This window comes from Leptodactylus fuscus, chromosome 1 (assembly GCF_031893055.1).
Source record: "Leptodactylus fuscus isolate aLepFus1 chromosome 1, aLepFus1.hap2, whole genome shotgun sequence".
NCBI lineage: Eukaryota > Metazoa > Chordata > Amphibia > Anura > Leptodactylidae > Leptodactylus > Leptodactylus fuscus.
This window is the reverse complement of record NC_134265.1, coordinates 278,549,721-278,562,174: the sequence shown is the minus strand read 5'-3', so window position 1 is coordinate 278,562,174 and position 12,454 is coordinate 278,549,721.

Genomic DNA, 12,454 nt, shown 5'->3' with positions numbered 1-12,454 from the left:
CCTACCTTTAGAAGTCTTCTCCTTGCAGCGTCCCCGCGGCATCTTCCGGCTCTTCATTCACTCTGCCAGGCACTACAAGCAGACATATGAAGTCGGCTCTGCCCAGTCCCGATGCCTGGCAGAGTGAATGAAGAGCCGGAAGACGCCGCGGGGAAGCTGCACGGAGAAGACTTCTAAAGGTAGGAGAAGAACCGACTGTATAGCATTCGGCCAATCAATGCTGGTTCTGCATCGAACTTTTACATTCGAACAGCGAGTTGTACTCGATCGAGTATGAGTATTTCGAATACCGTAGTATTCGATCGAATACCTACTCGATCAAGTACTACTCGCTCATCTCTAGTATATATGTGTGTTTGTCCATTATAATGTGAGTCTGCAATTTATTCAGGCAATGCATAGTACTATTTTTCTTGCTCTGTATGAGTGCTGCACAGTAACTCTTTTCCAGTCCTGTATGCTAGGCAGCGCCGCACCTCCCATGAGGCGACCTGAAGCGAGCGCTTCAGGCAGCGCTATGCCAGGGCCTCAGGGAGGGCGGCATTTTTGCTAACCTAAGCCAGTCCAGGACAAGCTGTCCTGGACTGGCTTAGCACCGAGCGGTGGTTTGGGGAGGCCACTGGAGCCTGAATGCTTTTTTTGTCCTGAATGCTGGGTATAAGTCTCAGTTCCTGGTGTAATTTAGGGAAGCAGGAGGATATTATGTGAAGATACCTTTTCACTTTTTGCCTGAGAAAGTTGTATGATTGTGTCTCACATTGCAGTCTATAGAAATGAATGTGTATAAGGACAAATCTGTCAATCAGCAGTAGGTAGGAGAGGGATGGCCTACAATTAATGAATATATTAGACTCCTTGCTGGCAGCACAACAAGGACACTGTAAAGAGTAAGATATATGTTCACTCTGGGAAGACAGTGTGTGTAGACAGAGAAGCTTCTGTGTGACAGGTATTCTCAAAGCCTCACCACAGAGATAGGCCCAGATAGAGTACCTCAGGTCTGGGTATCAGAATCCTCACATCCAGCATAAGACAACACAGAGTTAGTCAAGGGCAAAGATAGATGGCTGCTATGGAGTGAGACATTTCCAGAGAGAGACATTTGCACAAAAGCACCATCACTACATTATTTCTTCCTAGCCCCAGCCACAAGAACATTCAACTAAGAAGTGTTAAAAAAAAACCAGACTGATGAGAACTGAACTGCAGTCTCTATAAGACTATGAGTATTCACATTGTACCCCTTTAGTGACTGGGATCTAGCAATTCCAGGCTGTTGCTGAAGATTGCTTACCATTAACTCTACTGTTTGCTGTTGCTGTAGTTTGCATCTTGTCAGACTGTTGTATTTTGCTGTTGCTAGAGACCAGTATATTATTGTCCTTTCTTACTGTGATAGAATAGATTTTGTTTTCTTGTCATTTCAATGCATTGTGTTTAGCTTATACTTGCATGATTGCTCCACAGAAATAAAGATTGGTTACCACAGCCAACCATATAAATGACAAAAAAGAGGAGAAGAAGACTCCCTTCCCGTAGGTGTGCCGCAAATGTATGTTAACCTCATGGTGTTCATGTACTGCTGTTCATCTTATTCACAAGGTCCATCTACCATTCTACTGAAAAAGTTATAGCTTCAGCAGTTCCAGTCCTTTTTGTCCCACCTGCAGCTTACCTCACCCTCCATTCCTGAAGTATCCCACTGACAGCAGCATCTCTCCTCTGAAGTGTCCCATTGACAGTATCATCTCTCCTTTTAAGTGTCCCACTGACAGCATCATCTCTACTCTGAAGTGTCCCATTGACAGCATCATCTCTCCTCTGAAGTGTCCCATTGACAGCATCATCTCTCCTCTGAAGTGTCCCATTGACAGCATCATCTCTCCTCTGAAATGTCCCATTAACAGCATCATCTCTCCACTGAAGTGTCTCATAGGCAGCTATTCCTCTACTTTTCTCCTTTCCAATGTCAGGATACAAAGGTGGGAGAGGTTCTTATAAGCTCCTGATAACAAAACAGCCATACTACCCATGTCATGTTAAGACTGTGTTTTCTGACAACCTGATATGATTTTGGCATTAATTCAGTGCCAGGGGGGCACAATAGACCTCATATTCACCCGCCTCTGCTCCATATGCAGCCTCTCTAACTCTCCATCCACGCTCTCTGACCACAACCTGCTGACATTCTCTGCCCTTTAATCTCCAATAGACCCCCCCAACCTTTAAACCAACATGCCCTTGCAGGAATCTAAACCGTCTTGACAACCGCACACTCTCAGACTCTCTCCTACCACTCGCTGATATATCCTCGCTCCAGGACACAGATGCCGATGCTGCCTTCTATAATACCACCATCACCTCAGCCCTTGACTCTGTGGCCCCCTTCACAACCACTAGAGCCCCACCTATCAATAGGAAACCCTGGCACACTGACCTGACTAAAAAACTGAGACGTGCCGCGCGGGTTGCAGAGTGCCTCTGGAAGAAAAGCCACTCTCAGGAGGACTTCCTCAGTTACAAAGAGGCAGTCCTCGCATTTAAGAATGCACTCACCTCCGCAAAGCAGATCTACTTCACCACACTCATATCTGCACTCTCTCGCAATCCCAAACAGCTATTCACCACCTTCAACTCCCTCCTCCGTCCTCCTGTGCCCCCTTCGATGTCACTTATCTCAGCTAACGACTTTGCCTCTTACTTCAAAACTAAAATTGACACTATCAGAGACAGTCTCACCCTACTCCCCCGACAACCCCTCTATCCAACTACTTGTTGCTCCTCATCCCTGATCTGTTTCTCCACCATCACCATGACTGACCTCCCTAATCTCTAAATCCCACCTCTCCTGCGCACTTGACCCGATCCAGTCACATCTCAACCCAAAACTCACTGAAGTCATTACTCCAGCCCTAACCCATCTCTTCAACATATCCCTAGCCAATGGATCCTTCCCCTCCACCTTCAAACATAGCACAGTCACACCCACACTTAAGAAACCATCTCTCGACCCATCCTCTCCAGCCAACTATCGTCCCATCTCTCTGCTCCTGTATGCCTCAAAACTGCTTGAGCAACACGTCCACTCCAAACTCTCCTCCTATCTCTCGTCCAACCTGCTCTTTGACAGACTACAGTCAGGCTTCAAACCCCATCACTCCACTGAAACTGCCCTAACAAAAGTCACTAATAACCTGCTAACTGCCAAAGCCAAGCGCTATTACTCTGTCCTCCTCTTCCTTGACCTCTCCTCTGCCTTTGACACAGTCAACCACTCCCACCTGTTAGAAATTCTCTTATCCCTTGTTATCTCAGACCTGGCCCATTTCTGGATCTCCTCATACCTCATCAACCGCACATTCAGCGTCTCCCACTTGCACTTCCCCTCCTCACCATGCCCTCTCTCTGTAGGTGTCCCCCAAGGCTCCATCCTAGCACCCCTCCTGTTCTCCATCTACACCCTTGGCCTGTGCCAACTCATAGAATCTAATGGTTTCCAGTACCATTGCTATGCTGATGACACCCAAATATACATCTCTGGACCAGACATTATCTCTCTGCTGGCCAGAGTTCCAGATTGTTGAACGACTGTATCCTTCTTCCTCTCCACCCGCTTTCTCAAACTCAGTATGGAAAACGGAGTTCATCATCTTTTCCCCACCCCATATGGCCCCTCCATGCGATCCATCTATCAAAGTCAATGGAACCACACTTACCCCTGTCCCAGGGGCCTGATGCCTTGGGGTAACACTGGACCCTGACCTATCCTTCAAGTCCCACGTTCAAACCCTCAACACATCCTGCTTCTCCAACTCAAGAACATCCACTGAATCTGCTCCTTCCTCACCCCTGAAACTACTAAGACGCTCATCCAGACCCTCATAATCTCCCGCTTAGATTACTGCAACACCCTTCTCCGTGGGCTCCCAGCTAACACCCTTGCCCCCCTCCAGTCCATCTTAAACTGCGCTGCTCACTTAATTCACCTCTCCCCCGATCTTCATCAGCTGCTCCCCTCTGCCAGTCCCTCCACTGGCTACCCATAGCCCAGCAAATTGAGTTCAAGCTACTAACATTACCATAAAAAGCAATCCACAATCTGCCCCCTCCATATATCTCCAACCTAATCTCCCGCTACCTGCCCACACGTAACCTCAGATCCTCCAACGACCTCCTACTCCGCTCTTCTCTCATCCGCTCCTCACACAACCGTCTCCAAGACTTCTCCCGTGCATCCCCCATACTCTGGAACTCCTTACCAAGACACATAAGACTGACCCCCACAATCACAGGCTTTAAGAAGGCCCTGAAGACTCACCTATTCAGGAAGGCCTACAACCTCCAATAACACTACTATCACCACACCACCATCTGAACAGTCTCCCCCTCACCTTCTATCTCTACCCCCCTTCCCTCATAGACTGTAAGCCCTTGCGGGCAGGGCCCTCTACCCCACTGTGCCAGTCGGTCATTGTTAGTATTATATCTACCTATATATTTTGTGTAATGTATGTAACCCCCAAATGTAAAGCACCATGGAATTAATGGTGCTATATAAATAAACAATAATAATAATAATAATAATAATTAAAATGATGACGTTTTCTCTCTATAAGTATTTACATATAAAAGAAGGCGGGACATTCCAGAGCTTTTCAATTAGTTTCCTTGGGTATAGCTTTCTTTTTCATTTTCACTTTTACCTTATCACTAATATATTTTTTGGTAAGATGATAACAGGATTATGAGAAACGATGGGTATTAATGTGCATGAGGCCTAAATCTAGTTACCATAGCTTTTCAATATAGCTTTTCACCATACTTTGCTCTTATCTTCCGCGTCCCTCAATTAATATACAAAGTAATACAACGCTATGTTTTCACATTTATTTTCATAAATATTACATCAAAGTCAGTTTAGGGTAATAACATAATCAAAAAATCCAGCTGTCTTAATTTTAAATGGGATTCTCAAAACAGACCTGAGACATCCCTGGCACTGGAGGCTAAGTGTCTGGAGTTTTTTAATGGACACATGCTTTTCATTCTCACTGTCAGCTGGTAGTCTGTGTTCACTTGCAAATTCAGAATAGCACTGAAATATGCCTGGTACATGAGCCAATAACACAATCTGATTATAATCCTGCTAAATCTTTTGCTATTAATACAGTACATTGTAAATTCTGATATTCTGCTTCTGCTTATCTCTAGTACATTTCTAAAACATTCAGTGGTGACTAGTCTGTGGGATGGCTATGTTAAATTTTTACTATGTAAATGATCAATCATCACGTAACAAATTGTTTTTTGAATGTAGATTGCTAATTATTGGATCACTTGATAATGAATTAATTCACTATTAGGTTTCTCTTTCATGTCATGTTTGGAGATCTGTGCTCCCATGCATCAGTTTAGATCAAAAGAATGATGGGTTTGTAACACTCAGGGGAAGTGAAACATTCCCTAATATTTTCTTAAAGAGGACCTTTTAGGTCCTCAAGCATATGTGAATTTATATACCACTAGAAAACCGACAGTGCGCTGAATTCAGCGCACTGTTGGCTTTCCTGTTCTGTGCCCTGGGGCTGGAGATATTGGTGCCCATACCAATCTCTGATCACTGTCAGAAGGGCATTCAACAGTCTAAGTGTGCCGTGAGGAATGCCCCCCCCCCCCCCCCGACTGTATTTGTCCCTAGTGTAGTACTGGGGGACATTCTTCACAGCTTAGCATCATCACTTGGCGGTAAGGAATGCCCTCTCTGACAGTACAGGGCTATGGACAAGTATTGTTAGGGGGGTCACTCCTCACAGCCCACCTAGACTTTCACTTCTGACAGTGCCCACAAGAAGAAAAAAAGTTACTGAGCTGATTCCCATGCTCTGACAGTTCAGGACATCTTGGCCTGAGGAAGACGCCCGTTCAGCGTTGAAACGCGTAGCCTACATTTTTGCATATTTTTCTACTGTCAATTGGAATCAATAAAGACTCAATAATTTGGTTTTATTTTTGCATGCAATTGGCTTCTGTTTTATTGTCACACAGTAACGCTCTATAGATATCCCGGGTTTTATTTTTCTTGTTCACTTCTGACAGTGGACAGAGATTGGTGCTGTTATAACTAGAGATGAGCGAACGGCGTTCAATCGAATTGGTATTGGAGCGAATATCAGGCTGCTCAAGATTTTCGATTCCAATCGAATACCACACGGCAAACGAACTTAAAATTTGTATCCCCCTCCCACCTTCCCTGGCGCTTTTTTTGCACCAATAACTGTGCAGGGGAGGTGGGACAGGAACTACGACAACGTAGGCATCAAAAAAAAAATTGGAAAAAGTAATTGGCTGGCTAAATCAGGTGACCTCCTATTTATATGAATGATGATTTCAGATTTGGTTCATATGAGACTGTGAACTATGTGACTGTGAGACAGGGATAGATGTACTAGCAGGGTTAGCTAGGGATTAGCTTTATTTAGGTAGAAATGTTACTCAAACAGCTCTTTGGGGCTCTATCTCGTCGGGATCCCTGTCAGCTTGCGTTATGCGGGAGCTGACTTTTTCTCATAGGAATGCATTGACCAGCATTGTTTGGCTGAATGCCATACAATGTACAGCATTCGGCCAATCAATGCTGGTTCTGCCGGAGGAGGCGGAGTCTAAGATCGGTCCACAGCAGTCTCCATTGTGGTCCGATCTCAGGTATAGCAGAGTTGACACAGTTCTGCTACACCTAAGATGCAGCAGAGCTGGCCGTGCACTGAGCTCTACTACACACTGAGATGCAGCAGAGCTGGCCTTGCGCTGAGCTCTGCTACAACTGAGATGCAGCAGAGCTGGACATGCGCTGAGCTCTGCTACACCTGAGATGCAGCAGAGCTGGCCATGTGCTGAACTCTGCTACACCTGAGATGCAGCAGAGCTGGCCGTGCACTGAACTCTGCTACACCTAAGCTTAGCGCATCTCAGGTGTAGCAGAGTTCAGCGCACGGCCAGCTCTGCTGCATCTCAGGTGTAGCAAAGCTCAGCGCACGGCCAGCTCTGCTGCATCTCAGGTGTAGCAAAGCTCAGTGCATGGCCAGCTCTGCTGCATCTCAGGTGTAGCAGAGCTGTGTCAACTCTGCTATACCTGAGATTGGACCACAATGAAGACTGCTGTGGACCGATCTTAGACACTGCCTCCTCACAGATGAGCCTCCGGCAGAACCAGCGTTGATTAGCCGAATGCTGTACTCTGTATGGCATTTGGCCAATCAACGCTGGTCAATGCATTCCTATGGGCAAAAGTCAGCTCCCACATTATTAGTGGCACAATACAGGGACTTGGACATGTTAGATGCCCCCAAGCTTGCTTCCCCTGCTGTCCCAGTTGCATTCCAAAGGTGTTGTCCTAATTTCCTAATTGGACTTGGTGACTCTCCTGAGTCGAAGAGTGGTTTCCCCTGAAACAAAGTTTTTTTCCCCATAGACTATAATGGGGTTTGATATTCATTCGAATAGTCGAATATTGAGGGGCTATTCGAAACGAATATCGAATATTTCACTGTTCGCTCATCTCTAGCTATAACGGCACCGATATCTCCCATCATGGGGCACAGAATTGATTGTTATTGGGGTGCTGTCTATTTTTCAAAGTGCATTTAACTGCTCAGCCCTGATATGAACTAGAGTGTTACTTGATCAGACCTTCTGTGATCTCTTTATGTAAATTCAGAGAAAAAAGTGTCTTGTTCTGACTCAGGAAGACTCTGCTGGCCTAAGGTCTGCATCACACAGGGTAAGCTCGCCTACAAACTTGTCACTGAAAACATGAAGTGGATGGGAGAGAAAACAGGAAAGCAAGTGGAACCCTGAGATGGGAAAAACCCTTTATGGTATGGACCATTCTTTTTTCAATTCTCCTTTTGATCTAAAAAAAGACACATCATGGCATTAACTACAGATTTCTTATATTAAAGGGGCTCTATCTTTGGGAAAAGTCATTTTTAGATAAGCACATCCTTGCATAGCCTTTAGAAAGGCTATTTCACACCTACCTTTAGTATATAAATTGCCTCAGTAGATTTTGAATAAGTCCGTTTTTATTCATATGCTAATGAGCTTCGACCCTGCAAAGGAAGTGTCTGTGTGTACTGTCTTCTCTATGTGTATGCACAGCAGAGAAGAGTCATTATCACAGCAGCCTCTGCTGTGCAAACACATAAAGCAGACACTTCCGGTGCATGGTCGAAGCTCATTAGTATATGAATAAAAACGGACTTATTCAAAATCTACTGAGGCAATTTACATACTAAAGGTAGGTGTGAAATAGCCTTTCTAAAGGCTATGCAAGGATGTGCCTATCTAAAAATGACTTTTCCCAATGATAGAGCCCCTTTAAATTCAATAACTTAATAGTGTAACCATAAATGTTTACTCAATCTCCTTATGAGTTAAATACTTTTCATTTTACTTTGTGTTATTTTTGGAGCTGTTTTTTATGCAAAAAAACCTCCAAAAAAACCCCAATAGGATATACAAAAAGAAACTTGAAAGAGCAGCTCTATCAGACATGAGATGAATGGGGCCTTAATTAATGCAGTGGCATATACAATACTCACTGTAGACCTAAAGTTCAGTTTTATTTTTTAAGACACCAAGGAATAGAAATAGACTGTAGAATTCATGCATACAATACTTACTAAAGCAGTAAACGAAAACTTGGTGATAGACTAATTGTCATAGTCCCTTTAAAACAATCCTTTTTCATAAATGTAAGAATATTGCAAGTATCAAAACCCTTAAAACACCACTATTAGATGGCCACATAAAGAAACATATAAGATACAGTGAACTCTTCAACCTTTTGCCTCATTTCAGGCTTTAAACATAAAGATATAGAATCAACAACAAGTGAGACACAATTGTGAAGTGGAACGAAATTTATTGGATATTTTAAACTTTTTAACAAATATAAAACTGAAAAATTGAGCGTGCAAAATTATTTGGCCCCCTTACATTAGTACATTGTGGCACCACCTTTTGCTGTCTCTATCAGTTTTGCACATTGAGAGACTGAAATTCTTGTCCATTCTTCCTTGCAAAACAGCTGGTGCTCAGTGAGGTTGGATGGAGAGCGTTTGTGAATAGCAGTTTTCAGCTCTTTCCAGATTCTCGATTAGATTCAGGTCTGGACTTTGACCAGACCTGAATGGCCATTCTAACACCTGGATATGTGTATTTGTGAACCATTCCATTGTAGATTTTGCTTTATGTTTTAGATCATTGTCTTGTTGGAAATTAAATCTCCATCCCAGTCAGGGGTGAACCTGCCCCTCTCACCGCCCGAAGCGAATGACAGAAAGCCCCCCCCCCCCCCGGGAAGGAGGGTGTGTGGCGGAGTGGAGGGGTGGGGCTTAGCAAAGGGGGCGGGGCTTAACGCCATTCGCAGGCAGAGAGCAGGCACAGAGAAGACCTGCTCTCTGCCTGAGCATGAGGGGAGGCTGCCGGAGCAGCGCTGCTTCAGCGGCCTCCCCAATCCACCACTCCGTGCTAAGCCAGTCCAGGACAGCTTGTCCTGGGCTGGCTTAGGTAAGAAAAAATGCCGCCCTCCCTGGGGCCCTGCCATAGCGCCGCCTGAAGCGCTTGCTTCAGGTCGCCTCATGGGAGGTGCGGCGCTGATCCTAGTCTCAGGTCTTTAGCAGACTCCAACAGTTTTTCTTCCAGAATGATCCCGTATTTGGTTCCATCCATCTTCCCATCAATTTTAACCATCTTCCCTGTGCTTGCTGAAAAAAAGCAGGCGCAAACCAGGATGCTGCCACCACCATGCTTGACAGTGGGGATGGTGTGTTCAGGATGATGAGTTGTGTTGCTTTTATGCCAAACATATCGTTTTGCATTGTGGCCAAAAAGTTCGATTTTGGTTTCATCTGACTAGAGCACCTTCTTCCACATGTTTGTTGTGTCTCCCGGGTGGCTTGTGGCAAACTTTAAACAAGACTTTTTATGGATACGTTTGAGAAATGGCTTTCTTCTTGCCACTCTTCCATAAAGGCCAGATTTGTGCAGTGTACAACTGATTGTTGTCCTATGGACAGACTCTCCCACCTCAGCTGTAGATCTCTGCAGTTCATCCAGAGTGATCATGGGCCTCTTGGCTGCATCTCTGATCAGTCTTCTCCTTGTTTGAGATGAAAGTTTAGAGGGACGGACGGGTCTTGGTAGATTTGCAGTGGTCGGATACTCCTCCCATTTCAATATGATTGCTTGCACAGTGGTCCTTGGGATGTGTAAAGCTTTGGAAATCTTTTTGTATCCAAATGTAGCTTTAAACTTCTCCACAACAGTATCTCGGACCTGCCTGATGTGTTCCTTGGTCTTCCTGATGCTCTCTGCGCTTTAAACAGAAACCTGAGACTATCACAGACCAGGTGCATTTATACGGAAACTTGATTGCACACAGGTGGATTCTATTTATCGTCATCCGTCATTTAGGATAACATTGGATCATTCAGAGATCCTCACTGAACTGAACGGAGTGAGTTTGCTGCACTGAAAGTAAAGGGGCCGAATAATATTGCACGCCCCACTTTTCAATTTTTTATTTGTTAAAAAAGTTTAAAATATCCAATAAATTTCGTTCCACTTCACAATTGTGTCCTACTTGTTGTTGATTCTTCCCCCCAAAATTTTAATTTTATATCTTTATGTTTGAAGCCTAAAATGTGACAAAAGGTTGAAAAGTTCAAGGGGGCCGAATACTTTCGCAAGGCAGTGTAGACATCTTTTGACACAGTATAACCAATTCACATTGTTTTTGAAGAATTGGTTATCCTGTGGCACACATATCTGGACATATTAGTCTGTACTTATATTTGCAATTTTGGATCCGCAACTGTGGATGAAAACTATGGTGGTGTGCATGAGGTCTTAAAGGGGTTGTCCTAGATATTATTATAGTTTTTCTATTAGGCTGGGGAAGGTAAATACAAAAAAACTTATTCACCTGTCCCTAGTGCTCTGGAATATCCCAGCATGGTTCGGTCCTGCTACTCCGGTGTTTTCTTCCAGCGGAAGTCCCCACTGCATAGCAACAGTACCGGACCATGCTGGGAGACTCTGGAGTGTATGTTTTTTATTTTTTTCACCTTACCAGCCTAATCCAGCAGAGCATCCCCTCTAGTTGGCTCTTCTACAACCTGGACCATAAAATCGTCCTTCAACAGGTTGATGAATTTCCTCCCCTTTGCAGACGATGCAGAACCATGACCCCAGTCAACTTCGGGTGGTTAAACCACACCTCAAGACCATTGTACCCACCTATGCTGCCTACTCAGTTTGCTTATACAACTGATCCTCTATAGAATCTACAGTCCTATGAAAAAGTTTGGGCACCCCTATTAATCTTAATCATTTTTAGTTCTAAATATTTTGGTGTTTATAACAGCCATTTCAGTTTGATATATCTAATAACTGATGGACACAGTAATATTTCAGGATTGAAATGAGGTTTATTGTACTAACAGAAAATGTGCAATATGCATTAAACCAAAATTTGACCGGTGCAAAAGTATGAGCACCTCAACAGAAAAGTGACATTAATATTTAGTAGATCCTCCTTTTGCAAAGATAACAGCCTCTAGTCGCTTCCTGTAGCTTTTAATCAGTTCCTGGATCCTGGATAAAGGTATTTTGGACAAACAATTCAAGTTCAGTTAAGTTAGATGGTCGCCGAGCATGGACAGCCCGCTTCAAATCATCCCACAGATGTTCAATGATATTCAGGTCTGGGGACTGGGATGGCCATTCCAGAACATTGTAATTGTTCCTCTGCATGAATGCCTGAGGATTTGGAGTGGTGTTTTGGATCATTGTCTTGCTGAAATATCCATCCCCGGCGTAACTTCAACTTCGTCACTGATTCTTGAACATTATTCTCAAGAATCTGCTGATACTGAGTGGAATCCATGCGACTCTCAACTTTAACAAGATTCCCGATGCCGGCATTGGCCACACAGCCCCAAAGCATGATGGAACCTCCACCAAATTTTACAGTGGGTAGCATGTGTTTTTCTTGGAATGCTGTTTCTTTTTGGACGCCATGCATAACGCCTTTTTTTTATAACCAAACAACTCAATTTTTGTTTCCAAAATGAAGCTGCCTTGTCCAAATGTGCTTTTTCATACCTCAGGCAACTCTATTTGTGGCGTACGTGCAGAAATGGCTTCTTTCTCATCACTCTCCCATACAGCTTCTATTTGTGCAAAGTGCGCTGTATAGTTGACCGATGCACAGTGACACCATCTGCAGCAAGATGATGCTGCAGCTCTTTGGAGGTGGTCTGTGGATTGTCCTTGACTGTTCTCACCATTCTTCTTCTCTGCCTTTCTGATATTTTTCTTGGCCTGCCACTTCTGGGCTTAACAAGAACTGTCCCTGTGGTCTTCCATTTCCTTACTATGTTCCTCACAG